This window comes from Engystomops pustulosus, chromosome 4 (assembly GCF_040894005.1).
Source record: "Engystomops pustulosus chromosome 4, aEngPut4.maternal, whole genome shotgun sequence".
Taxonomy (NCBI): domain Eukaryota; kingdom Metazoa; phylum Chordata; class Amphibia; order Anura; family Leptodactylidae; genus Engystomops; species Engystomops pustulosus.
The window spans coordinates 23498620-23523590 of NC_092414.1; the positions used below are offsets into that span (position 1 = coordinate 23498620).

The following is a 24971-nucleotide window of genomic DNA, read 5'->3' on the forward strand; positions in this document are numbered from 1 at the left end:
CACGGGATGTCCTTATACTACTTGAAAGTCTGACATAAAAGTGGAGGCATAGTTTATTTGCATATTACTTACCTAGGTTTTCCATGGTATGCAAAGGAAACCCTCTACTGCACTGCTGAGTACTAAAAGAGTGAAACAGGCTTGTATGAATAAAGATGCTGGGGGAAAGTTAAAAGGTCCAATATGGCAAAGGCAGCCTACTTATACATTAACATACCCTCTACTGGGTAGACAGCAGTTCATACTTACATCTTAGAGAATATCCACAGGTTTTGGAGAGATTCCGAGAGTTTTAGGCAATGCTTTCTGGGAAAACGTATGCAAATTAACTTTCCACTTATTGTTTCCTCTGGCAGAGTTCCTTACTTCTTATTTGCTGTGTCACATTTTTTTTTTAGTTTCCTGGTCAGTCGAAGAGATAATGGAAGTTTTAGGATAAATTCTTTAAACAAGTGCCAGCTCGTCTTGGCTGGCACAGCAGCTCTTGTGCCCACAAGGTACCTCCTCGTCCTTGCATGCCCTTGCTGGATATTAAATTAGTTTAGTAATTTTTCATAAATATCACATTGGTACCGGGGAAACTCGGCTGGTATGTGAAAATCAGCCTGAAATTGTTCTGTCCTGTCGCTGAGCCCATGAAATGCTTTAAAGCTCTATTATCTGTGACATGAAGGAGTGAGCGGGGGAGGCGAGGGAGAAGAAGAAGGAGGTGGAGGCGGAGGTACTGAGAGGGAGAGACTGAACATACAGTAATCCACACAGCAGCTGGGAAACGGATCTGTGACTGGATGAAAAACTATAAATCCTGCAGACTTTATCTGCAGAAGGAGGAACTGATACAGAGAAGTCACTTTCCTGGGGAAAGGAGGAAAAAGATGCCGGAGCCAGGAGCTTAGATTGCAGTAGGAAAGGCAATGACTTTCCTTTGCTGATGAGTCGTGTGAAGGGGGGGGCTTAACGCCTTGAGCATCTGACAACACATATCTGCCAAATATGTTAAGCCCTATGCCATTAAAGGAAACACAAAGCGTCCACATTCGGTTGACCAATCACATTTTCTTTCCAAATATTTTGCTTATTCTGAAATATTTTAGAAAAATTATTTTCTGTGTTCATGTCCAAAGTTAATAAAGCTCTCCGGAAAAAAAAATGTCATGATGTCCCTATGCCTCTCATCAATATAATTCACTTATAATTATTAATATTCAGTTATTTCTTTCTATCTGAAGATTCCAGTAATTTTTTCAATTCTGTTGGGTCACGTGATCTTATAGTAACCCTCTGGGCACATGACTCCATAGTTATAAAGATAAAGACAGAAGTATTGATTGTCTCTTGGATAAAGAGGAAGATAAAAAGAGAGAAGTGCAATTACACTGTCCTCCCAGCAGGCAGAGATGCTGAGACATCATGGAAATGATCGAAGACAGCATAGAGATCAAATATTTTGCTTATTCTGAAAAATATTTTTGAAAGAAAATATTATTCTCTGTTCTTGTCCAAAGTTAGTAAAGCTCTCCGAAAAAAAAAAAAATCATGATGTCCCTATGCCTCTCATTAATATAATTCACTTATAATTATTAATATTCAGTTATTTCTTTCTATCTGAAGATTCCAGTAATTTTTCAATTCTGTTGGGTCACATGATCTTATCGGAACCCTCCGGGCACATGACTCCATAGTTATAAAGTTAAAGACAGAACTTCAGCCACCCTGAAGTATTGATTGTCTCTTGGATAAAGAGGAAGAGAAAGAGAGAAAAGTGCAATTACACTGTCCTCCCAGCAGGCATAGTTGCTGAGACATCATGGAAATGATCGAAGACAACATAGAGATTGTAAATTATAACAGTCAAGATGATGAATAAAATATTTTGCTTATTCTGAAATAAACTATTAAAAAGTAATGAAATTATTCAGAATGCTGACAAAGTCACTTTTAAATTTCTAAAAATGACATTCCTGGTGGCAAGTTGGCTTTTATAGGTCTCACTCTTCTGATTCTGGCATAGTTGGAATTTTTTCTCTAGCCCTCACCATCCCTGAGTAATCAGAGATGAAAATTTTGTAGGCGGTGCCTAGATGTCCTGGTCAGATTAGACACACCCACCTACTATAGAGATCCAGATGAGCATATTGAATAAAAATATGCATGCATTGAATGCTCGGGAATGGTGAGGGCTACAGAAAAAATTCCAACTGCACTGGAATCAGCGTAATAATATCTCTTAAAAGGTACAAAGACTTAGAGTTCTTGGAGGTGACGAAACATCCCCTTTAAATTTTACTGTCAGACAATTTAATAGCCAGGTGATATCCCAATGTAGCATACGAACACAGATATACAATACAAATATACCGCCACATAGTGCATAAATAATACCGCCATCTTTATACACTACACCAGCTATAAAGTAGCCTTAAATCTCTGCAGAACAGATTAAAATCACATGAGAGAGACGCCCCTACGTGCTCGGCTTTTATTACAGATGATATTTGCGGTGACGTGACTATAAGCGCACACAGAGGCCTGGCTTGATTAAAAACATAAATATACCGCAGGCGATATTTTCGGTATACATGTGTTTTCGCATAACTACTGGGCTAGAAAGCAAAGTAAATTGAAAAACAAGCAATAGCTCTTCGGCGCCTACATTATGATAGCTCATATGCTTTTTCTGGTTTAGACCTATTTGTTTTATAGCTATTGTGCCGCGCTCCTAAATAGATCTTGCTATAATTAAGTGAAGATGTGCAGTTTTTTTTAAAAAAAAAACCCAAAAAAACATCAATAAAATAAAACTTGCAAGGAGCCGTAAAACTTAGAGAACTACGATAAACGTATTTATGGCTGCGGCGCGAGATTATGTCCGACTGTTCTCATTATCTCTCTTTTTAATATGAGATTTATTGGAATTTTAAAATGTTGGCGTGCTTTTTATACATTGCGATTCTTTATGAATAAAATGAAATGCAGAGGCGCTATCGGAGGTTCTGATGAAAAGAGAGGAAAGGTTTAGGATAGATAAGTAGTTTTATGGACCCCCGGGATATGTCATCGGCAGGGGTCCAACACCCAGACAGCATTGGAAATGGGATTGCATTGGGATACTCCATTCCATGCATATTACTTATGACTGTACCCAGGGGGTGTAACTAGGAGAGCTAGGGCCCCATAGCAGACTTCTAAATGGGCCCCCCCCCTGCCCCCTCAGAAAATATACATATTTGTATACTTACACATTTATGCACCAATATATATATTTATACACTTACACAGATCTGTCCCGGGGCCCCCTGCCACTGCAGGCCCTAGAGCAGCTTTTATGGCTGCTACTGCTTTAGCTAACCAGAGTTTTTGCAGGCAGTGAAAGGTCTTCTTTTAAAGGGGTTTTTACACAAAACAAGTTAGGCCCTATCCACCGGATAGGGTCTGACTTGCTGATCGTGGGGTCGGCGCTCGGCAATTTCCATCAGCTCCGTAGAGATAAATGGAGCAGAACGGACATGCGCGACCGTCTGTTCTGCTCATCTTGGAGAGCGACGAGGGGTCAGACGGAAGTACCTTGGACCCCATCGGACCCCTCGTTCTCGTGATCTGTGGGGGGGGTCTCATCACTGAGACCCCCACCGATCAGCATATTAGGCCCTATCCATTGGTCGTGCATGTTCATTCTGCTCTATTCATCTCTATGGAGCTGATGAAGTTTGCCGAGCGCCAACCCCCACCAATCAGCATATTAGGCCCTATTCTGTGGATAGGGCCTATCTTGTTTCGTAGGAAAACCCTTTAAGTAGTTTTCTGGGAATTTTAATTGGCAGGGGTACAATACCCAGTATTCCGCCCCCAACCCCAACTATACAAAACTGGAAGCAGACCGCTACAATCACTCTGGCCAGTGAAAGTTGCATAAGTTCGGACTTATTTAAAGGCAAATCCCTCTTTTTTTAATAAAAGATATCCTGTACCCCAGTATAGGTGGATAATTTTCTAATTGGTCATTAAAACACGGATGGTGAATATCATAATGTAAGATGTAACCGAAGGTCGCTTACGCCATCATTGTTTAGGGGATTATTTCGATCGGTGAAAATGTTTTTGGCACTTAAAAGTAGAAAAATAGAAAAAATAAGATACACGTCTGGCAATTGAAGTTCAGTGGTGATGATGAATCTGGAGACGAGTACTTTACGGTGGAGGCGCTCAGAGAGTCATAACTAACCGCTCACTACCGAGAGCAAAACAACACGTAGATCTTAGCAGCAGCCGCCAGATGCGACATCATGTGTGGTAGACCCAGGGCTCGGCACTCATCCATTTCCATAACTCATATCCCAGCTTCAACCTGTCCCCTCTTACTAAAGGAGGCCATAAATCCCCATATATTTTGTATATAGCCGTGAAGGGCATTATTTATTATCATGATATTCTGAATTAAAATGTATTCCCACTGCAATAAAGCAGAAGTATTCCATCCTATAACCGTATACTGCTCTCCTGGATACAACATCATACGATTCACATAAGAAAGAAAGATTTACAATAAACGGTTACCAGGTCTTAGTTTTTAAAGGAGAATTTAAACTCAAACACAACCATTAAAAAGGGAGCATTATATTCCATCATTAAAATTCTTATTTTTTTATATTTTAGCATTAGGGCCCAGGAGGTGTTTTGAATGAAAGGAATGGTTCTACACGGTCGAAAGTCTCTGTTTCAGATTAAAAAGTCAGTTGCAGGTGGCTGTCCTTCCCCTCTCCCCTTCCTCCTCCCCATTCCCCTACTCCACCCCTTCCTCCTCCCCATTAACCTCCCATTCCTCCTCCCTATCCCCTCCCATTCCTCCTCCCCATCCCCTCCCTTTCCTCCTCCCCATCCCCCTACCCCTCATCCTCTCCAGCCCTACTTCCCTTCCTCCTCCCCATCCCCCTACCCCTCATCCTCTCCAGCCCTCCTTCCCTTTCTCCTCCCCATCCCCCTACCCCTCATCCTCTCCAGCCCTCCTTCCCTTCCTCCTCCCCATCCCCCTACCCTTTATCCTCTCCAGCCCTCCTTCCCTTCCTCCTCCCCATCCCCCTACCCCTCATCCTCTCCAGCCCTCCTTCCCTTTCTCCTCCCCATCCCCCTACCCCTCATCCTCTCCAGCCCTCCTTCCCTTTCTCCTCCCCATCCCCTTACACTTTAATATGACATTCTTAGGCTGATGAGATGACCATAGGTGTCTGGGAATTTCTGGGGAATCTGCTTCATTCATTGATGAAGGGGATAACACAATAAATTACATCCCCTGGAAAATGGAAGTGATAGCCCATGACCATGGAGTACCAAAGCAAAACGGGAAACAGGAGTCGAAATAGATTATGTTTCTATTTCATGGAAAATCCCCTTACTGAATGAAAGATAACATCTGATTGTTAAGTTGAGTATAGTCTAGACCAAAGGAACTGTATACAGAGCCATATATGTGTTTCGTGTTACAATCTCACATTAGCTAGGCATTCCACCATACAATAAAACCTGTCACTATATTTCCCTTATATTGATAATGAAGTGACCCCGCACATCATCTCCTAACCTATACGATAAAGTAAACGTGAACTAGAGAATTTATCAGCCTATTGTAATACTTCTGACCAGTGTGGTCAGGCTCAGAATGGACCAAAGGTGAAATGGGGACTTCAACAGAGGGCCCCTGGGATAGGTGGGCCCCCAGTCACTGCATGAATGATGTATGACACAGTACCCTCACTGTAATTCATACAGATATTCAGCATTTCATCCATCCTATGTGTTCACACAATAAAATGGCACACAGAGTTAAGAGGGCCGAAGTTAGTAACTAGAACCAGTCAGTAGGTTACCTACAGGGCTCCCTGGTCACTATAGTCTGTGTCACCAACTGGTGGTTCCCAAAAATGGATTTTAGTGGTGGACTCTAAACTTCCCAATCTGACACTGAGTATGATGATTATCAAAAAAAATCACTAAAATAATTAAAATTATATTCAAAAATTAAAATAATTTTTTTTTTTCAAGGTCAACAGTCATCTCATGCTTGGAAATGGGGGAATCACCATTTTACCCACCAAACTATTCCTTTAAATAATAAATGCCCCACAATCTCTGTAAAACCCCATTACGACAAATACGACATTTACATTCCGTAATGTGATGCCGTCTCCAACCACATCACGATAATCTGGCCTCCTCCATGCCTGAACCTCATTACAATATTATCCAAGGCCTTATGCGGTTGCTTAGATCTCATACATACAAGCAATTGCACGCTCGACCGAAACTCTGAAAATTGTTAGATTAGGTTTGAGTCTAAAGAAACACAATCTGGGAAATGTTATGACAGCCAACAACCCAGCATCTCCTATACAGAGGCGATGAGAACTAGTATACCGCCAGTCTTGTGATCATTCGTGATGGATGATATATATATATATATATATATATATATATATATATATATATATATGCATAATCTGCAACCGCTGGGCCACAATAAGGTATTAAGGAATGGGAATGAGCAGCTGACGCGTTTCACATAAAATGATGAATGTGAAGCCCTGACACCCGGCACTCTACTTGATTATGTAATCTCGTGATTGATTTGCTTTCTTCCAGGATACGAGTTGTCATGTGACAGACAACTTCCTTTCCATAAAAGATCTAAAAACTCTGTTCCTTCAAGCAGCAGAAAACTTCAAAAATTTCATCCGCAGCCTCCCCTCATCAATACATGTCAACGGTAGTAGGCAGTAACGGGTTCAAAGTATTGTCAACCATTAGGCAAAGGCGGCCGACATCAATGTAAAGAGGAGTCTTGGTGGCAGAACCAACGGGAGATGAATCCCAAATGATCAAGTTATGTAAAGGAAGCCACATCTGTACGGCTACTTTCTTGGCCATGAATGAAAAGAAATGGATAACCTATAACCCTTATATATTATATATATATATCCTTCTACTTTTCCATTGACTAATATAATTATTACAGGAAGAATTACTAAAATGATCTAGTATAATGGGGTGGTACCAGGTCCGAGTGTTATCCTACATCTACAACATTTAGGATAACACTCCGTTTGCTGGTCGTCCGATTGTTGGATCCCCCACCAAGCACTATGGGGTTGCTAAATCTGATCATCTTACAATGGAATAAAATAAGCACTAAATGGAGGTATACTATGAACACTAAATGGTGAGATAATATAAACACGGTTGCACCAGCCATAAGGCGAATTGAGCCTCTTGTGTCAGGCAGAACCATCTGCAGCAAAATGGGGGGCAGCATTAGCGGTGGAGTCACTTGCTACAGAGTCCTTACATACAATAGTAAAATAGTGTCTCTTAATACCCAATGTCAGCATGGGAGTGAGAAATGGGGGCTCATTTACTAAGGGTCTGGACGCCGCACTTTCATCAGGTTTCCCAGATATTTCCGTTTTGTGACAAATTGCCCAGGATTTTGGCGCAGACGATCAGATTTTGGCGCATCGGCGCCGGCTTGCACGCAACAGAAATCGGAGGCGTGGCCATCGGACAACCCGACAGATTCGGACAAACTGCGGAATTTAAAAAAGGATTTGTGTCGCAAACATGCACCGGGAAGAAGCAGGTGATCTCCGAAGGACCTCGGTGCAGCAGCGACACAGGAATGAACTCGGATGCAATTTTAGTGAATCACGCTGGACAACGCACCACAGGATTGCGACAGGACCGATTAAGTAAATCTGCCCCATTGTATGGAGAACCCACTTAATCTGATATTTTACTAGTGGATGGGGGTCATGGGGCCTTTCTTTAGCTCATGGCAGAGAGTTTAGGTTTACCCCTGAATATGAGCACTAAACAGTGGTATAATACGAGCACTAAATGGTTGTATAATATGAGCACTAAACAGTGGTATAATAAGAGCAGTATATGGGGGTATAATTTGGTAACTAAATGGTGGTATTATATGAGCAGTATAATTTGAGCACTAAATGGGGGTATGATATGAGCACTAAAAATATTTTAATTAAAGCATGACATGTTAAATAATTTGATCACTTTAAAAAGTTTAGTAGCTCAAATTATAGTACTAGAATGATACCCCCATATCATTCTAGTACTATAATTTGAGCTACTAAACTGTTTACCGCAGTAGTATGGTTTAAGGTACACTTGTAGACCCCTTCTAAATATAGTCGGTCACTCGAAGACCTGAATGCATTCATAAAACGGAAGAATCATTGATAATTACTTATCGCTGGCCGACATCTCCAGGCTCCTCACAGAGGCAATGCCCCTTTCAATCTCCCTATTATTGAGAAGAATGTATATTCCATTGTCCGTATACGTCACCAGGCTGGCCAGCGACGCCGCGCAACGTTTCTTCAATTAGTGTCAGATATAACAATATCAGATGTTGTCCGCCACTCGTAGCGTAGGAGACGTAAGAACATGCGGAGAAATGTTAATAGCAACTAAACAAGCGGCATAAATGACTTAGCGGTCTGTAACCCACGGCAACCAATCAGATATTTGATTCCATTATGGGGTTAAACGGATTATCTTATTTGATGCTGGTTTGGGGACCATGAGATATTTCGCCTTTCGATGGTTCTGTCCTGTATGGAGCTGGTTGAATGTTAATGTTGTTCTAGAACCTAATCGTATTATCAGGGGCAGCCGCTCTGCGGAAGGGGTCGTCTTATTGCTGTGTACGCAGCTCTTGAAACCAATTAAAGGTGAACTATTTAAAGGTTCAGGTAGAAATATGTCTCTAGACCGTAAATCAGACATTTTGTTAATTGAAATAGTGCTAGTTTTATGCATTTCATGATATTTTAAAGGTCATTTTTTTTCAAAAACTTTGCTCCATGTTGAACTGAAGATGTGCGCAAATATCTCCGAACAATCCAATACTTCCGGTTTTCAGCAATGCATCTGGTCAGAAATTCCCCTTTCAAGCAATGAGAGGCCTCCTTGAACCACTGGAAGTCACTTCCTCTATCAAGGAGACAACGCTTCCCTTGTGGTCTTGGGACCTGCTTAAGCCAATAAGTGCCCAACAGGACGTAACTTCCTTTGTTGTCTACGGGCTTGCTTCTACCAACGAGTGGCCTCCTAAAATCTCGGGACCTCACTTCCTTGTTGTCCCGTTATCCCACGGAGGCCACCCATTAGCTACATTGGGTCATCCCTTGCTTTACCGTTATCCCAAGGAGGCAACTTATTAGCTACATCGGGTTGTCCCAAGACCTTCCAGTTGGATGATGTACCGAAAACTTGAAGTTCTGGAGTGGTGCAGTCACTGTGAACTGAAAATGAATATGTATGCTTTTTAGCCCTTGTGACATCACTTCCTGTGCAAAGGACTGTGGGAAAGTAAACATGACTTCCTGTGCAAAGGATTGTGGGAACATTAACATCTCTTCTATACATAGAAGCATATAGCATACCTCTATGATACATAAGTTCAAGCCTGCATTACCTAAGGATATATATAAGCTCATCATTTAGCTCTAGAGGGTTATGGTTTGCCTAGGTGGACAACATCAGCCATCTTTCTGGTTCCACCTAGCGGCTTGGACCTAACTTTGAAAGAATGCATCTGTAAGTCCTGCAAAATTAGGAAAAGGGCTCCTCTTCCTTTATTGGGACCTTTGTGGTCCATGGGTCTTCAGGCAGTGGGGAACCACTGAGCTTTACACTGAGACAAGGGGGCAGATTTACTTACCCGGTCCTGTCACGATCCAGTGGCGCGTTCTCCGTCAAAGATTCGTATCTTCCGGCGATTCACTAAGGTAGTGCGCCCGATGTCCACCAGGTGTCGCTGCTGCGCTGAAGTTCACTGGAGTTCACCATCCGTTGCTGGGTGCAGGTAAGCGCGTTTCAAGCGACACATTTATTTTTTAAATTGCGCGGTTTTTGCCGAATCCGCCAGGTTTTCCAGTGGCCACGCCGCCCGATTTCCGTCACTTGCATGCCGCGCTGATGCGCCACAATCCGATTGCGTGCGCCAAAAACCCAACGAAACCCGACGAAAAAAAGCGATACAGGCCCTTGGAGTCATAGCGATCAGAATAGATATAGTTGTTACAAGGCCTCTGATGGGACATATCTGTAATGATCCAAGCTATACAGTACAGCCATCTATCATAAAAACATAGATCATCACACAAAAGTTAAAGGGAACCTGTCACCAGGAGAGCTATTTTTAGCACTCCCTCAGTCCCCACAGAGCATAGTACATACACTGCCAATGTGTTTTTGTATAAAAAAATGGGTTTGCAGAAAAAAAGATATGTTATATTGTACCTTTCATTAGCATCTGCTGTGTGACTAGGCAGTTGCCAATTGGGAGGAGCTGGAAAGGAGCAGTTCCCCCCCACCCTTGGGAAACATGTGACCTTTTCAAATAGATGAATAACTCCCCACACTCGGGATTGCCTGTAGAGGAGCAGGGGGCGTCGCTAAGCCAAGTGAAGGGTGTTTTCATATATTTGAAAAGGTCACATGGAGAAGCTGAATCCCAAGGGTGGGGGGGAACTGCTCCTTTCCAGCCACTCCCAGTGGACGAGTGCCTAGTCACACAGCAGATGCTAATGAAAGGTACAATATAACATAGCTTGTTTTCTGTAAAACCAATTTTTAATACAAAAACACTTTGGCAGTGTATGTACTATGCTCTGTGGGGACTGGGGGAGAGCTAAAAATGGGTCTCCTGGTGACAGGTTCCCTTTAAGCCATCATATTAAAACTGTTAACAGAACTTTTTAAAAGTCACATGTTCTGGAAAGCTGTGGTACAAAAAAAAAATAAGAACAACTTTATCGATCTTGTATTGAGATGATAGAGAAACAAACAAAATCGATTGGTCATGTAGGGTAGAACACCACAAGGGATATAAGGAATATCAGAGACTCCTCCATAAGGAGACCCACATGAATTTTTTTGGGGGTTCTTGTTCCTAATCAGTACAAAGCAAGGCACCTGCCAGCAGGTATAGAAGCCCCCGGTATCTGTTCTGACAAGGGGGAGGGGGGGGGGGGCCTCAAGCTGGAAGAAAGCAGCCATTTCTCTATAAGCCATTTCTATCCCTTTAAAAATGATGAACTTTTCTTTGAAGTTTTGTTATTGAAGTGACCTGTGTTCTCATCCGATGACTTCACAGCGAATCAATTTACTTATATTAGAAACGATTTCTAACGTTTTAATTAAAAAGTCATTTTGCCCAAAATACATATTTCCCCTATGACTTATGACTTAGTTTATCCTTGGTTTACCTCGATCAGATCCCTCCGGCACACATGCAAGTTATACCTATCAATGTTATATAGCGATTACATTCATTGCTAACATTGAGGGGGTTTGTCTGATGGTGGGGGACCTCCTCATTTGCCTATACTGCAAAGGACTTCTGGGATCACACTTGTCCTGCTCTCCATTCATTGGTACAGGCGGTCCCCTACTTAAGGACACCCGACTTACAGACAACCCATAGTTACAGACAGGCCCCTCTGACCTCTGGTGACCTCTCTGGATGTTACTATAGTCCCAGACTGCAATGATCATCTGTAAGGTGTATGTAATGAAGTTTTATTGATAATCCTTGGTCCAATTACAGCAAAAAATTTTGAAACTGCAATTATCACTGGGACAAAAGAAAAAACTTTGTCTAGAACTTCAATTATAAAATATACAGTTTCGACTTACATACAAATTCAACTTAAGAACAAACCTCCGGACCCTATCTTGTATGTAACCCGGGGACTGCCTGTTTATGACTTCCAGGTGACCTACAGGACAACATGATCCTGATGATCCTGAGTAGTAAAGGCACTGTAGTAGTATAGGAAATTACCGTCCCATGTTATTGGAATAGATTTCTTGGGGAAAATTTTATGGCAAAACCCATTTCATGGTGTCAACAGCTGTTCCTCTTACTCTCACAGTCCTTCTAACTGACAGACATGGCGAAAGGGGAAGGGGGAGAACATAAGATGAGTAATAATCTCCTGCTACAGCTCCTCCTATTCATCAGAGCTCAGACATGTAGAAAAAGATTCACGAACAGCACTACTGTAAGTAGCCGGAATGCTGAATCACTTGATGAACATTCAGGGAATATTATTATTAAGGTCGCAAAAGCACATGGGAAATGTATGTCAAAGAGTGTCCATCCTCTTTAACATCAAAAGTACAATAGTAAAGAAGGAAAATGGGGAAAACATATGAACTAAATCTATCTATCTATCTATCTATCTATCTATCTATCCCATAGCTATCTATCTATCTATCTATCTATCTATCTATCTCCTATCTATCTATCTATCTATCTATCTATCTATCTATCTATCTATCTATCATCTATCTTATATATATCCCATATCTATTGTATCTATCTACATACCATCTTAAGGCTGGCCATAACCAATAGGTAGCTGTTGCCTGCTATTCCTATCATCTTCCCCTATACACATGCGTGCTGTGCTTATCTGAATGTGGCATGAAAATACTTTAAACTGATTCTGTTGTGTGATACATTCACATTAATGCAGGTTTTCCAACTATTTATAATCCTTTACTCTCTGGGTCCCATAAAATGAAGCAGGTGAGAGGTTGTCCTGCTATAGGGTCAACTAGAATTATTTGTAAATACCAGCAGTAAGTGTTTCACTCTCCCACAGTGCCCCCGCAGGGCAGATGGGGCATTACAAGCTTCCCAATAAAATCACACTGCAATATGTGTAATATAAAAACATTCAGTGTCCTCCAGAGATTGAAATCCGCTCTCTACTAAATGTGGGTCTGAAAGGCCTAATAGGGTATACAGAACTTTTTAATATCCTATTCTCTTTATTCCCATGAGTCGCAGACTGCACTCCAGAAGCCACACAAACAAATGTATCAGACCTGCTAAAAGAAGAGGCACTCACATAGTAATACTGTAAACAATGGCTTCTAAGTGAATAATTAGCACAATTTGGTCATTTTCTGCCGATATCAGATATTAGATGAACTAAATAAAGAACAGCCATCTGCTCTCCTTACACGTCTATTATGTTACATACTTGGTTTTCTCAAGGAATGACAAAGGGGGTTTTAATTTTTAGAACATTGCACTGTACTATTCCTCTGTACAATGTGTTGTCCTTCTTGCACTGTACAATTCCTCTGTACAATGTATTGCCCCTCTTGCTCCGTACTATTCCTCTGTACAATGTATTGTCCTTCTTGCACTGTACAATTCCTCTGTACTATTCCTTTGTACAATGTATTGCCCCTCTTGCTCTGTACTATTCCTCTGTACAATGTATTGTCCTTCTTGCACTGTACAATTCCTCTGTACTATTCCTTTGTACAATGTATTGCCCCTCTTGCTCTGTACTTTTCCTCTGTACAATCTCTTGCCCCTCTTTCACTGTACTATTCCTCAGTATAATGTATTGCCCATCTTGCACTGTACGATTCCTCTATACAATATATTGCCCCTGATGTACTGTACTATTCCTCTGCACAATGTATTGCCTCTCTTGCACTGTACTATTCCTCTGTGCAATGTATTGCCCCTTTTGCACTGTACTATTCCTCTGTACAATGTATTGCCCCTCTTGCACTGTACGATTCCTCTATACAATGTATTGCCCCTGTTGTACTGTACTATTCCTCTGCACAATGTATTGCCCCTCTTGCACTGTACTATTCCTCTGTACAATTTATTGCCCCTTTTGCACTGTACTATTCCTCTGCACAATGTATTGCCCCTCTTGCACTGTACTATTCCTATGTACAATGTATTGGTCCTCTTGCACTGTACTATTCCTATGTACAATGTATTGGTCCTCTTGCACTGTACTATTCCTCTGTACAATGTATTGCCCCTTTTGCACTGTAATATTCTTCTGTACAATGTATTGCCCCTCTTGCACTGTACTATTCCTATGTACAATGCACTGTACTATTCCTCTGTACAATGCATTGCCCCTTTTGCACTGTACTATTCTTCTGTACAATGTACTGCCCTTCTTGCACTGTTCTATTTCTCTGCACAATGTATTGTCCCTCTTGCACTATACTATTCCTCTCTACAATGTATTACAGTATGCTATAATGAGCTGTGCACCTGTGTGACATCATATGACCAGGGATATAACGAGCCATGCACCTGTGTGACATCACATGACCAAGGATATAACAAGCCATGCACCTGTGTGACATCACATGACCAGAAATATAGCATGCTGTGCACCTGTGTGACATCACATGACCAGAAATAAACATGCTGTGCACCTGTGTAACATCACAGGAAGTGTTTTTTATCCACAGGAAGTAAACAATGAAGCTTCCAATAAAATGACAACAGGCAGAGATCTAGAAAACTGTGGGGCATTGATACAGAAAATACACAGGAAAACTGTATAACTTTTCATTCCACAAACAATATCCATTACTTGCTGAAAGTGTCCAATCCCTTTAACTAGTCGGAAGTACTTTGTATATGCAGCATTTTTTAGGCAAGGATAGGAGCCAATATTTAACATTTTAACCCAAATATAATACTGAACCTTTGATTTTTATGAAATTATAAATTATTAGTATCATATTCAGTCAAGAACATCCCCCTAAACTATATCGACCTACGAAAAGGAAATCACAAAGAAAATTGCTTCTCCACAATCAAAAGATTTTCATGTGAAATGTAGTAAATGTAAATTCCATTAACAGATGCGTCATACAAAATTAATTGTTTTTCAGGATTCCTGCCTAGTGGACTGTATGCTAGAACCGGATTTTCTGTCTTGTGTTATTACTTCAAGTCCTTCATTAGAATAAGACATTGCTCGGTACAGCGTCTTGAAGACGGTCAATGCTAGAGGGGAATTTTGCTTTCCTGTCTTCAAATCACTTACCCACCGACCCAACCTTGGTCAGATTTACCAGAACAATTAGGATTTTGCTTATAGGGGTTCTTAGCCAGGGTCGGCGCTAGCGCTGGGTTTTTGGCCAGGGTCGGCGCTAGCGCTGGGCATACCTGGGCAAGTGCCATGGCCCAGGACTCCTGGGGGGGCCCACATAAAGCTGTACATTAGAAATCAACAGGGCGGGAGGGGGCTTTATAGAAAATAACCATGAGGGGGGTTGTTTGGGATGATAAACTAGAGAATATTTTAGGGAACAAGAGACTGTTTTAATTTCTCAATTTTTAATACTGCCATGTGAGTTCACTGCAAAGGGGCCCACTGAGGTTATATCGCCCAGGGGCCAACTGAAACCTGGAGCCGACCTTGTTTGTGGCCAATTCTAGCTATATGCAATGTTCCTTTTGAATAGAATGACAGAACTCTACTCCATCAATTCTCGTGATTTGTGGAGGTCTGTTCTCTTGATCAGTTTTCACAGAATTCAGATCCTCATTGATCAGATTATGGATAGTGGATAACAATCAAACTTTACTTCATTGGAGACCTAATGTTAGTGTTAGTACCGTATTTTTCGGACTATAAGGCGCACAAAAAAATCCTTTGATTTTCTCAGAAATCAAAGGTGCGCCTTATAGTCCAGTGCGCCTTATATATAAACCATACTTACAGAAAACAGCTGCCTTGAACTGTGCACAGGTCTGCCACCTGCTGGTCACTCATCCTTATAATTAGGTGCGCCTTATATATAAACCCAGACGTTTTAGCAGGCATTTATTGATGGTGCGCCTTATAATCCGGTGCGCCTTATAGTCCGAAAAATATGGTATTATGGATTTTGATGGCAAATTTCCTCTATAGGGATGGTTCAAATCCTGTGAAAAACCAAATTTGGTTAAAGGGGTTTTCCCAGCAAACAAGTTAGACCCTATCCTGAGGATAGGGCCTTGCTTGCTGATCGGTGGGGGTCTCAGTGATCACAAGAACGAGGGGTTCCAATGGGGTCCCAGGTACCTCTGTTGGACCCCTCATTGCTCCATACTACGGAGCTGACGGAGAGTTCCGAGCACAGCAACCTCCATTGGACCCCTCTTTCTCGATATCTGTGGGGGTCTCATCAACCCCTTTAAGTGTATCCACAAAGCCAAAAGTGATCTAGTAAAAAGCATGTATGGTGTAGTAGTAATATAAGATTTTGTATATCCACACTATGCACACTACTTCTAGAATGGGATGCAGTTACGTGATAACGTTATTATCCCTTCTATATATTTTTATTGCTGGTTTGTGCATTCAGTTATATAAAAACCCAAAATTCATGAATTCATGGCTCTATCTCCTGGTCAAGCCGTCCCAGAATGCTTTGCTGCACCTTTAACCAATTCTCAGCGTGTGACATTGCTCTCTTACTAATACCATCAAGCCGTGTCTGCAAGATCAGCACTTTATAAAAATACAGTAATAATCTCTTTCCCATTTTCCAGCTTTCTCCCGGCTCGGGTCCCGATAATAAAGTCCCTCAACGGAGCTGCAAGGCCCTGACAGGGTGACGTGTTTGATAAATGCATCCTGTTATTTCTGTCTGTTATATCCAGGGGCAGTGCCTGTCTGCACACGTTTAGCTTAATATAGTGTGTAGAAGGGGGCATAAAAGGCCTTCATGGAGAAGGAGAGAAGTGATAAGGAATATAAATGAAACAGGGAGACATAATGGATGGCTAAGAATTATCCTTTCATCTATGACCCTGCTTATTCCCGTTAATTTGCATCCATTAAATTAACATGATTTAAGGTCTCCTTAACTTGAGCTTTTTAAAAAAATGTTCACACGTCACTGCGGAAATTTCTTTATTTTTATTGATATAGTGCACACAGATTACGCAGCGCTACACAGACCTTGCTAGATCAGTCCCTGTCCCCAATTTGGCTAACAATCTAATCAGCCTTCCAATATGTTTTGGAGTGTGGGTGGAAACTGGAGGACCCGGAGGAAACCCACACAAACACGGAGAGAACATACAAACTCTTTGCAAATTGAACTGAATAGGACTTAAAGCCAGGACCCCAGCGCTGCAAGGCTGTAGTGCTAGCCACTGAGCCACCATGCTGCGGAAATTCACTACTTCTCGACAAGTTTCTGCAAAGGGCAACCACTAGAATCATGTTATTGAATAGGATTAATGAGGATAATTATGTATATTTAATAATTTTATATACTATTATTGTTTGTTCTACTGTTTTCCTCGGCTTTCTGCCATGGCTTATGCTGGGTTCACTTCACGTTTGTGCTATGCGTTGTAAGGATACGTCAGGCAGATTACAACGCAAGGCCCAGACGTATCCCACTGTTTGATTATACATTTGGATACGTCGCTCTTAGACCCCTCCTCGACCATGAATTCGGGGGGGTGAAGTAGTGAAAAATGGCAGCAGTAATTGGCTGCTGCCGATGTACGGGGTGTTTCCCCATGACTGGGTCCCCCCTTCCTGCTGAGCCACGTATCTGGACAGCAAGGTTAGGTGAAGGATGCAGTACGCTGCATCCGCTCCCCATAGGTTTCTACTGCCTCCGCTGAACACATACGTAAATCAGCAGGAGGGAGCAGGATGGAAAGACATAGCTTGCTGAATATTTCCATGCTGTCTTTTTTAAAATATATATCGCGTACTGGTCAAAAACTATGCCTCCATCTGTCAGTATTTGTCAATGTGTACGCTCAGTGTATACATCAGGAGATTTCCCGGCGTATATGCTGAGCATATACAAAAAACGTGATGTATACGTCAGGAGATTTCCCGACGTATATGCTAAGCATATACAAAAAACGTGATGTCAACCCAGCCTTATAACCATTTTGGAAAATTTAATTCTTATCTTTACAATGACACCAGAACCATGGCTATAGGTGCTACAGAAACCGATACAGAGGAGTCTTAAGTGATAATCCTTCTCCAGGCTCCAGTAGGTGAATAATCTAAAAGTGACTCTTCTCAGTTCATTTGCATATGTCCTTAAAGGGTTTCCCCAGTTATAGCAGGTTAGACTATCTACAGGATAGGGAGTAACTTGCTGATCATTTGGGTTCTCAGTGAACGGGTGTCTGTTGTACCCCTGTTGCCCTCAAGATTAAGAGAGCAGCCGGTCGCGCATGCCCCTCTAACCACTGATTTGAAATACTATATGGTTGAACATATTAGGGATTTTTTCTCACCCAGGTAAATTTTTGTAATAGTGACCAACCCCTTTAAGGGGAAAATAAAGCAGTTTTTGCTCCTTTCTTCTCCTGAAGCTAGAACCCTTTACAAGTGTATACACAGCAGATAGATACAGAAAGGAGACTGAAGAATAAAGAATATTTCACCTGATAATTCTGATCAGTAAAGATGTATTTACCGTCTGTAAAGAGATAAGTTGTTGTAAACTTTATCAACTTCTCCTTATCTATCAGCTGCGTGTGAGCACATGAGGGGAAGCTGCTTTAGTCAAACTGCTAAAAGTAGTTATCTATCTGCTGTGTGTGAGCACATGAGGGGAAGCTGCTTTAGACAAACTGCTAGAAGTAGGAATAAAGGGAAGGGTAAAAAAAGGATAAAGGAACATTTTACTTCAAAGAAGTATTCGCCTGCATTTTTTTTTTTTGCAGTTTTACTAAAAACTTTAGTAACACTTCAAGGGCTATTTTTGTCAAATAACACTATGTGACTGCATAATATTAACAAAACTGTGGAATACAAGATATTTGCCAAGTGTTTTATAACATTATCAAGCTGGGTCGCCGTCGACTTGACAGATGACATAATCAGAAATACTGTTGCGGGTGCAATGATAGGGTTGAAAACATAAGAAAGTAGTTATTTTAAGACAAACAAAAGAGCGGGGCCGGCTCATTGTGCAAATGATATTCATGTCCTCACATTTCTTGGTTATTTTTTTCCCCTCTTTCTCTTAATTTGTCAGGCTTTCATGGAATGTCACTGTATTGTGTCTAAACATGTTAACACAGTGATCAGCATTATTTAAATGTATTTAACGAAAAATGCAAATGTACGTTTTCTTCACACAGTTTACCACATGTAATTGCAAGCTCCTCGACGCCGGAATGAAGCTGTCAACTGACCTCGGGTAACATTTCCGGGACATAGAGCTTGGTGCCGGGCTGTGTTAGTCAGTTACCATATGGATAATAGGTGTAGTGTGTTCTTCTTGAAGCTGTAGATGCAGCAGGTTCAGGCAATTATCCCATCAATGGAAAGATTTCTACTGTGGCAGCGAAAATGGCAGAATGCAAATACACTGATGTTTTCCATTAAAACGTGCGCTAGAATGGTCAGTAACTGTTCAACAAAGTTTCCATGAACCAATAGCACAAATAAAAACGAGAAACGTAATAATATATCTTATAAGACCAAAGTCCCTCTAACTGTCCCATCACCCATTCTCCTTCCTTCCAAAACTGCTTTTCACTCTAAAATTCTGAATTCTGTCTTGCTCACAAGCATGGAAGAAGCTCACTGTGGTGTCAGATTACACAGAAGCTCTATATAGAAGCAGCAGTGAGTCACAGCAGCTAAGTCTCAGTAAAGATGGTATCTTATAAGACCAAAGTCCATCTTACTGTCCCATCACCCATTCTCCTTCCTTCCTAAACTGCTTTTCACTCTAAAATTCTGAATTCTGTCTTCCTAACAAAAGGTAGCAAAGCTTACACAGAAGCTCTATGGAGAAGGGAGGGGGAGTAGTGAGTCACAGAAGCTAAGTATAAACAAAGATGGTTAGTTTGAGAAATCCCATTAAAAGGACTGTACCCAAAGGGGTTTTTCTGAGTTGGATGATTTTGCACCATCCGCAGGATATGTTCACACAAATGTGCCCCCCCCCTTCCCTCTGATCACAAGAATGAGGGCCCCATTTTCACTTATTTATGGAGTGGCAGGTCGAATATACCTTGACGCTCTATTCAGTACTACGAGAGTGTTAAAAATCCCATGGCACTATAATAGTCAGTGAACGGGAGTGCCTCAGAACTAATGGAGTGCTAGTTGGATCAGTGAGAACACACCATCGATTATCGTTCCTATGATTGTTGGGCGCCCCTTATCGTGACTGATAGGGGTCCCGACAGTCACATAACAACCCAATCAAACTAGGGGCAACACCTTTAAAGGAAGTTTCTATTGTGCTTGGTTGTCCACCACTCTAGTCAGAGGAGGTCTAAACCTACACATAAAATTCAGTAGTTACAGGGTCATCGGAAAATATGTGTTAATTCTGGATCTACCACAGTAAATAGTCATAAGATAAAAATCAGTCAAACATAGATGCGGTCAGATTTTTTTACACCCCGGATAAACACTTCATGTGTTGTACCTAGCAGATGATACCAGAGTAAAGAGGGATCAAGAATCTTCCATTTTTATGCATTTTCTTCTTTAAGTTGAGCTGTCACCAAGTGCTGCAATACCAGACAGGCTCATTAGGCTCCGCTCACTAAGAAGAGCTCTTCTGGCTCCTGAACGGTTCCCTATTAAATATATAACAGGGAGCCGCAGGCCAGTCAGTCACCGGACACCACACCACTTTTAACCCGATTGTGTTGGGTTAAAGGGGGCGGGGTCAGACGGTTAGGGGCAGGGTTAAGGGAGCCATTGGCTCACTGAGGGGAGCCGGCTCCCGTCATTCGCGAACATGAGCAGGCTCTTTGTGCCGCCTCGTTCAGGAACGACACATCATAATGAGTATGAGGTGACACTGTACTGGTATGTGGTGACACTGCACTATTATGTGGTGACATTCCTTTAGTATGAGGTAAAACGTCATTAGTATGTGGGGACACTGCATTAGTATGTGGTGACATCCCATTAGCATGTGGTGACACTGCATTAGTATGTGGTGACATCCCATTAGCATGTGGTGACACTGCATTAGTATGTGGTGACATCCCATTAGCATGTGGTGACACTGCATTAGTATGTGGTGACACTGCATTAGTATGTGGTGACATCCCATTAGCATGTGGAGACACTACACCAGTATGTGGTGAAACTGCATTAGTATGTGGTGAAACTGCATTAGTAGGTGGTGACATTCCATTAGTATGTGGAGACACTGCATTAGTATGTGGTGACACTGCATTAGTATGTGGTGACACTGCATTAGTATGTGGTGACATTCCATTAGCATGTGGAGACACTGCATTAGTATGTGGTGAAACTGCATTAGTATGTGGTGACATTCCATTAGTATGTGCAGACACTGCACCAGTATGAGGTTACACTACACCAGTATGTGGTGACACTACACTGGTATGTGGTGATTTCCCATTAGCATGTGGAGACACTGCACCAGTATGTGGTGACACTGGATTAGTATGTGGTGACACTGCATAAGTATGTGGTGACATTCCATTAGTATGTTATGACCCTACTCTACAAATATATGCTTCTTTTACACCAACACATTTCAACACAGCTAAGGTGAACGACAGAAAACTACAGGCCTCAAGCTGAGCTAAGCTGTCATGTGCCCGTACAGCAGGGATGGACGTACTATACAAATAGGCCCCACTGCCTCTCACATTATTCACGCGCTGACCTTGCCTGCTCGCCTCATGTAGACTCGCATTAGTGAAAAAGGAAAGTGACCATCTGCTTCTAGGTTACGGGAGGACAGACCTAGCTGATAATGATCATTATCTCTTTCACCTTAGCAATAACTAAAACACTAAGTCATGGGCAGCCATTACTCACCTTACCTCATAAACATGGCTTCTTGTAATGAAATTATACATTTCCCTCCCATAAAATACAGACATAATTGCCATATACCACATCCCATACTAGGAGCAGGTGTTAAAAAAAAATCCCATTTATAGATTTTTACCTCACAAACCTGCTCATGTGGAGATTAAAGAGGGTATAAAAACATAAACTGTCCCTTAATAAATAAAAAAAACATATTTTGTCTATAAAGACAACACAGCGTTGGACGATTTATAGCAGCAACCACTGATGGACATGAACATGTCCATATACTATAACCGTCTAATGGAAGACAAGGTGGAGCCTTAGAAATGAGAAAACGGTGAAAATCATCTGCATGCCTACGGTTTTTGAACAGAATTCGGCTATTCTTAATGCAATAGTTTTTGTTCCATCAGTGCCCTTGGAAGTTTTTTTTAAAGGGTGGTGCAACCGATCCGCCAAAAAGTATGCCAGAGTGTGAGAATCAGATGTCAGAGTGATGGAAATCGACCACTAAAATGTTCATGTGAAGGGTAGCATCAGTCGTAGATCAGTATCAAGAGAGTTGCTTACAGAATTTTTGATATATACACTCACCACTTTATTAGGTACACCTGTCCAACTGCTCGTTAACACTTCATTTCTAATCAGCCAATCACATGGCGGCAACTCAGTGCATTGAGGCATGTAGAAATGGTCAAGACAATCTCCTGCAGTTCAAACCGAGCATCAGTATGGGGAAGAAAGGTGATTTGAGGCCTTTGAACGTGGCATGGTTGTTGGTGCCAGAAGGGCTGGTCTGAGTAGGAGAACGTGTAATGCTCCAGGTTACAGCCGTCTCAACCACAACCACTGGTTGAGACGGCTGTAACCTGGAGCATTACACGTTCTCCTACGGCTGCAAGCATACCTGGGTCAGTAAGACCCGAGCCCAGATGGACTAACATCTATCAGTCACCCTCTCTTCTCCTAAAAACTCTGAAGTATTCTACTTGGATCTTTACCTCTCTCACCTTAGATCGTAATTGACTTTTTTGGACAGTCACTAAGGCTAGGGTGAACTTCCTTGGGTATTTCCTCTAGGAGCCTTATAGAGTTACCTCACTTCTGACCTTTTGAGATGTACGAATAATGAACAAGGTGAGCCCTTGATAATACGTTTACGTTACCACACTATCACGAGGTCACCATTATTTGACACTCATACGATCAAATTCTCTTTTCACAGACTGACTACCAATGCAGAGACCAAGTTCATACCATTAAGACTCTCTGAGCTTCATCTTCCTCGTGTAGATTAACTAATAAAAGAAAGTATTTTTTCAAATCACTGTTTGTAATTTGTTCTTTACTATTTATAAGTGATTTTTGTGGGCACTAATCTACTTTAGTTTGACCCACCCCCTTCTGGGCTTTATTGTACATCATGTCAATATGGACCAAAATCTCTGAGGAGCTTCCAGCACCTTGTTGTATCTATGCCACGAAGAATTGAGGCAGTTCTGAAGGCAAAAGGGGGTCCAACCCGTTACTAGCATGGTGTACCTAATAAAGTGGCCGGTGAGTGCATACGGTAAGTATTTAGCTCTATATTGTAGTCTTTTAGTAGTACAACATCTTTCCGGTAATTCCTTTAAAGTAAAGTGAAGTGACTCTGCTAATTATGTCCTTGTCTATACGGTAAAGAGTCAGCCAATGGTTTGTTAAGCTTTTCAATGTTCCTTTGGTTTTTTTTTAATAGGACATCAAAAAGGTTTTCCAGGAATCCTTCAAAATCCCATGGATCATTTAAAACCGCATGAATCCCAGGGTCAGGGCTTTTGCCAAGGAAAATACAGAAAACTCGACACTCTAGAAGTATCCCAACAGACCACAAAGTAGTCACTGGGTTTTTTTGGGCACCACTTAAGTACATTAGGGCAGATTTTGCTTTAATATTTTTACTGGTCTGCTCCCTTATTTGAGCAGAATAAGGATAAGTGAACTTAGCCACGGGCTTTTTATGGTTTACAATTTAGATATTAAAGGAAATCTACCACCAAAATCCAGCATTATAAACCAAGGACACTTACTCATAAATCCAGGCACTTTGACTGTGGTAATCTCCTTATATTTGTTATTCATGGCCTCCTTTCTACTATAATCAACTTTTAAAATTATGCTAATGAGCCAGAAGGGCTCTGGGCATGTTACAGAAGTCCTCTGTGCTTTGGCTTCACAAGCTGTTGTTACACTCACTGTGCAGCAGCACGTCTCAGTCTCATCCTCCCCCCCTTCCCTTAAAATCGGCAGCAGTGAGCACGCAGTGGGAGTAGGAAAGTGCCCCTGAATAGTGTAACAGCCTGTGAATCTTAAGCACAGAGGGGTTCGAGGAACCATCCCCAGAGTCCTTATGGATCATTAGGCTAATTTTAAAAGTTGATTTTAGAAGGGAGGAGGCCATGGATAACAAAGAAGATTACCACAGTCACAGTGCCTGGATCTATAGGTAAGTGTATGTGGTTTAACATGCTTGATTTGGGTTAAAGTGGTTGTACAGGATTAAAAAAAACAATAAACAGTGCCACTCTTGTTTTCAGGCTGAGCTTGGTATTGCAGTTCCTCCTCTATAAATATGGGTTGGATGCAATATCAGACTTAGCCAACAAACAAGGCTGGCATTATCATCCCGCTCCCTGAAAAACACTTCCCTTTTCTAATGTTTTATGTTAAAATGTTAATTAAAATTTGGGGGGTTTTATTTTTTCCCTTTTTGTGTATCTCTGCGTTTCTAGCTCGAGTGTCATTTTGTATAAGATTTAATTCCTGGACTATTTCATTGTCTTTAAACGAGGTGAGAAAACAAGACAATTGGTCAAGATAAGGCTGGTAGGACAAGTCAGGATTTTTAATTATTTATTTGGTCGTTTGTCCTGTTTAATTGAATATAAGATTGAGATGAGAAGCGCCACAGCTTCATGCTTATGGGCAGAGGCATTGATTTTCTGTCTGAGGAAGAGGGCGTGCCCTCGAAACGTCATTCATATGGATCTTACCTGACCGCTGTTTGGTGTGTAGGTGAGATAGAGTCTCTGCCCTAGGGGATCGAATCTACGTGAGTTTAACTTTTCTGCTATTTCATTATAAAATACAGATATCTTGAATTAATGGAATGCTATGTATTAGTACCAGTGAATAACTCACATGATCCCAAGGCAACGTTGTCTAGTGCAAGCATTATTGAAAGAAAGATATACAAAACAATGCTTTTGGAATAAAGAGTGATGCAATGTATGTATTTACTGAACGATACACGATTGGAAGTTCTATTGG

General features: G+C 41.5%; 1 protein-coding gene across 5 annotated transcripts in view; it reads right to left on the reverse strand.

The window, feature by feature from the left end:
* SGCD (sarcoglycan delta) overlaps window positions 1-24971 on the reverse strand; it is a 454320-nt gene that overhangs the window by 362586 nt on the left and 66763 nt on the right. The window contains exon 1 of one of the 5 annotated variants that reach the window (XM_072145507.1): window positions 8255-8397. The exons of the other annotated variants lie outside the window; for them this stretch is intronic. The gene's annotated coding sequence lies outside the window, so the exon portion shown is untranslated. Of the gene's footprint in view, window positions 1-8254; window positions 8398-24971 lie in introns of those variants that run through there. 5 annotated transcript variants of the gene reach the window in all.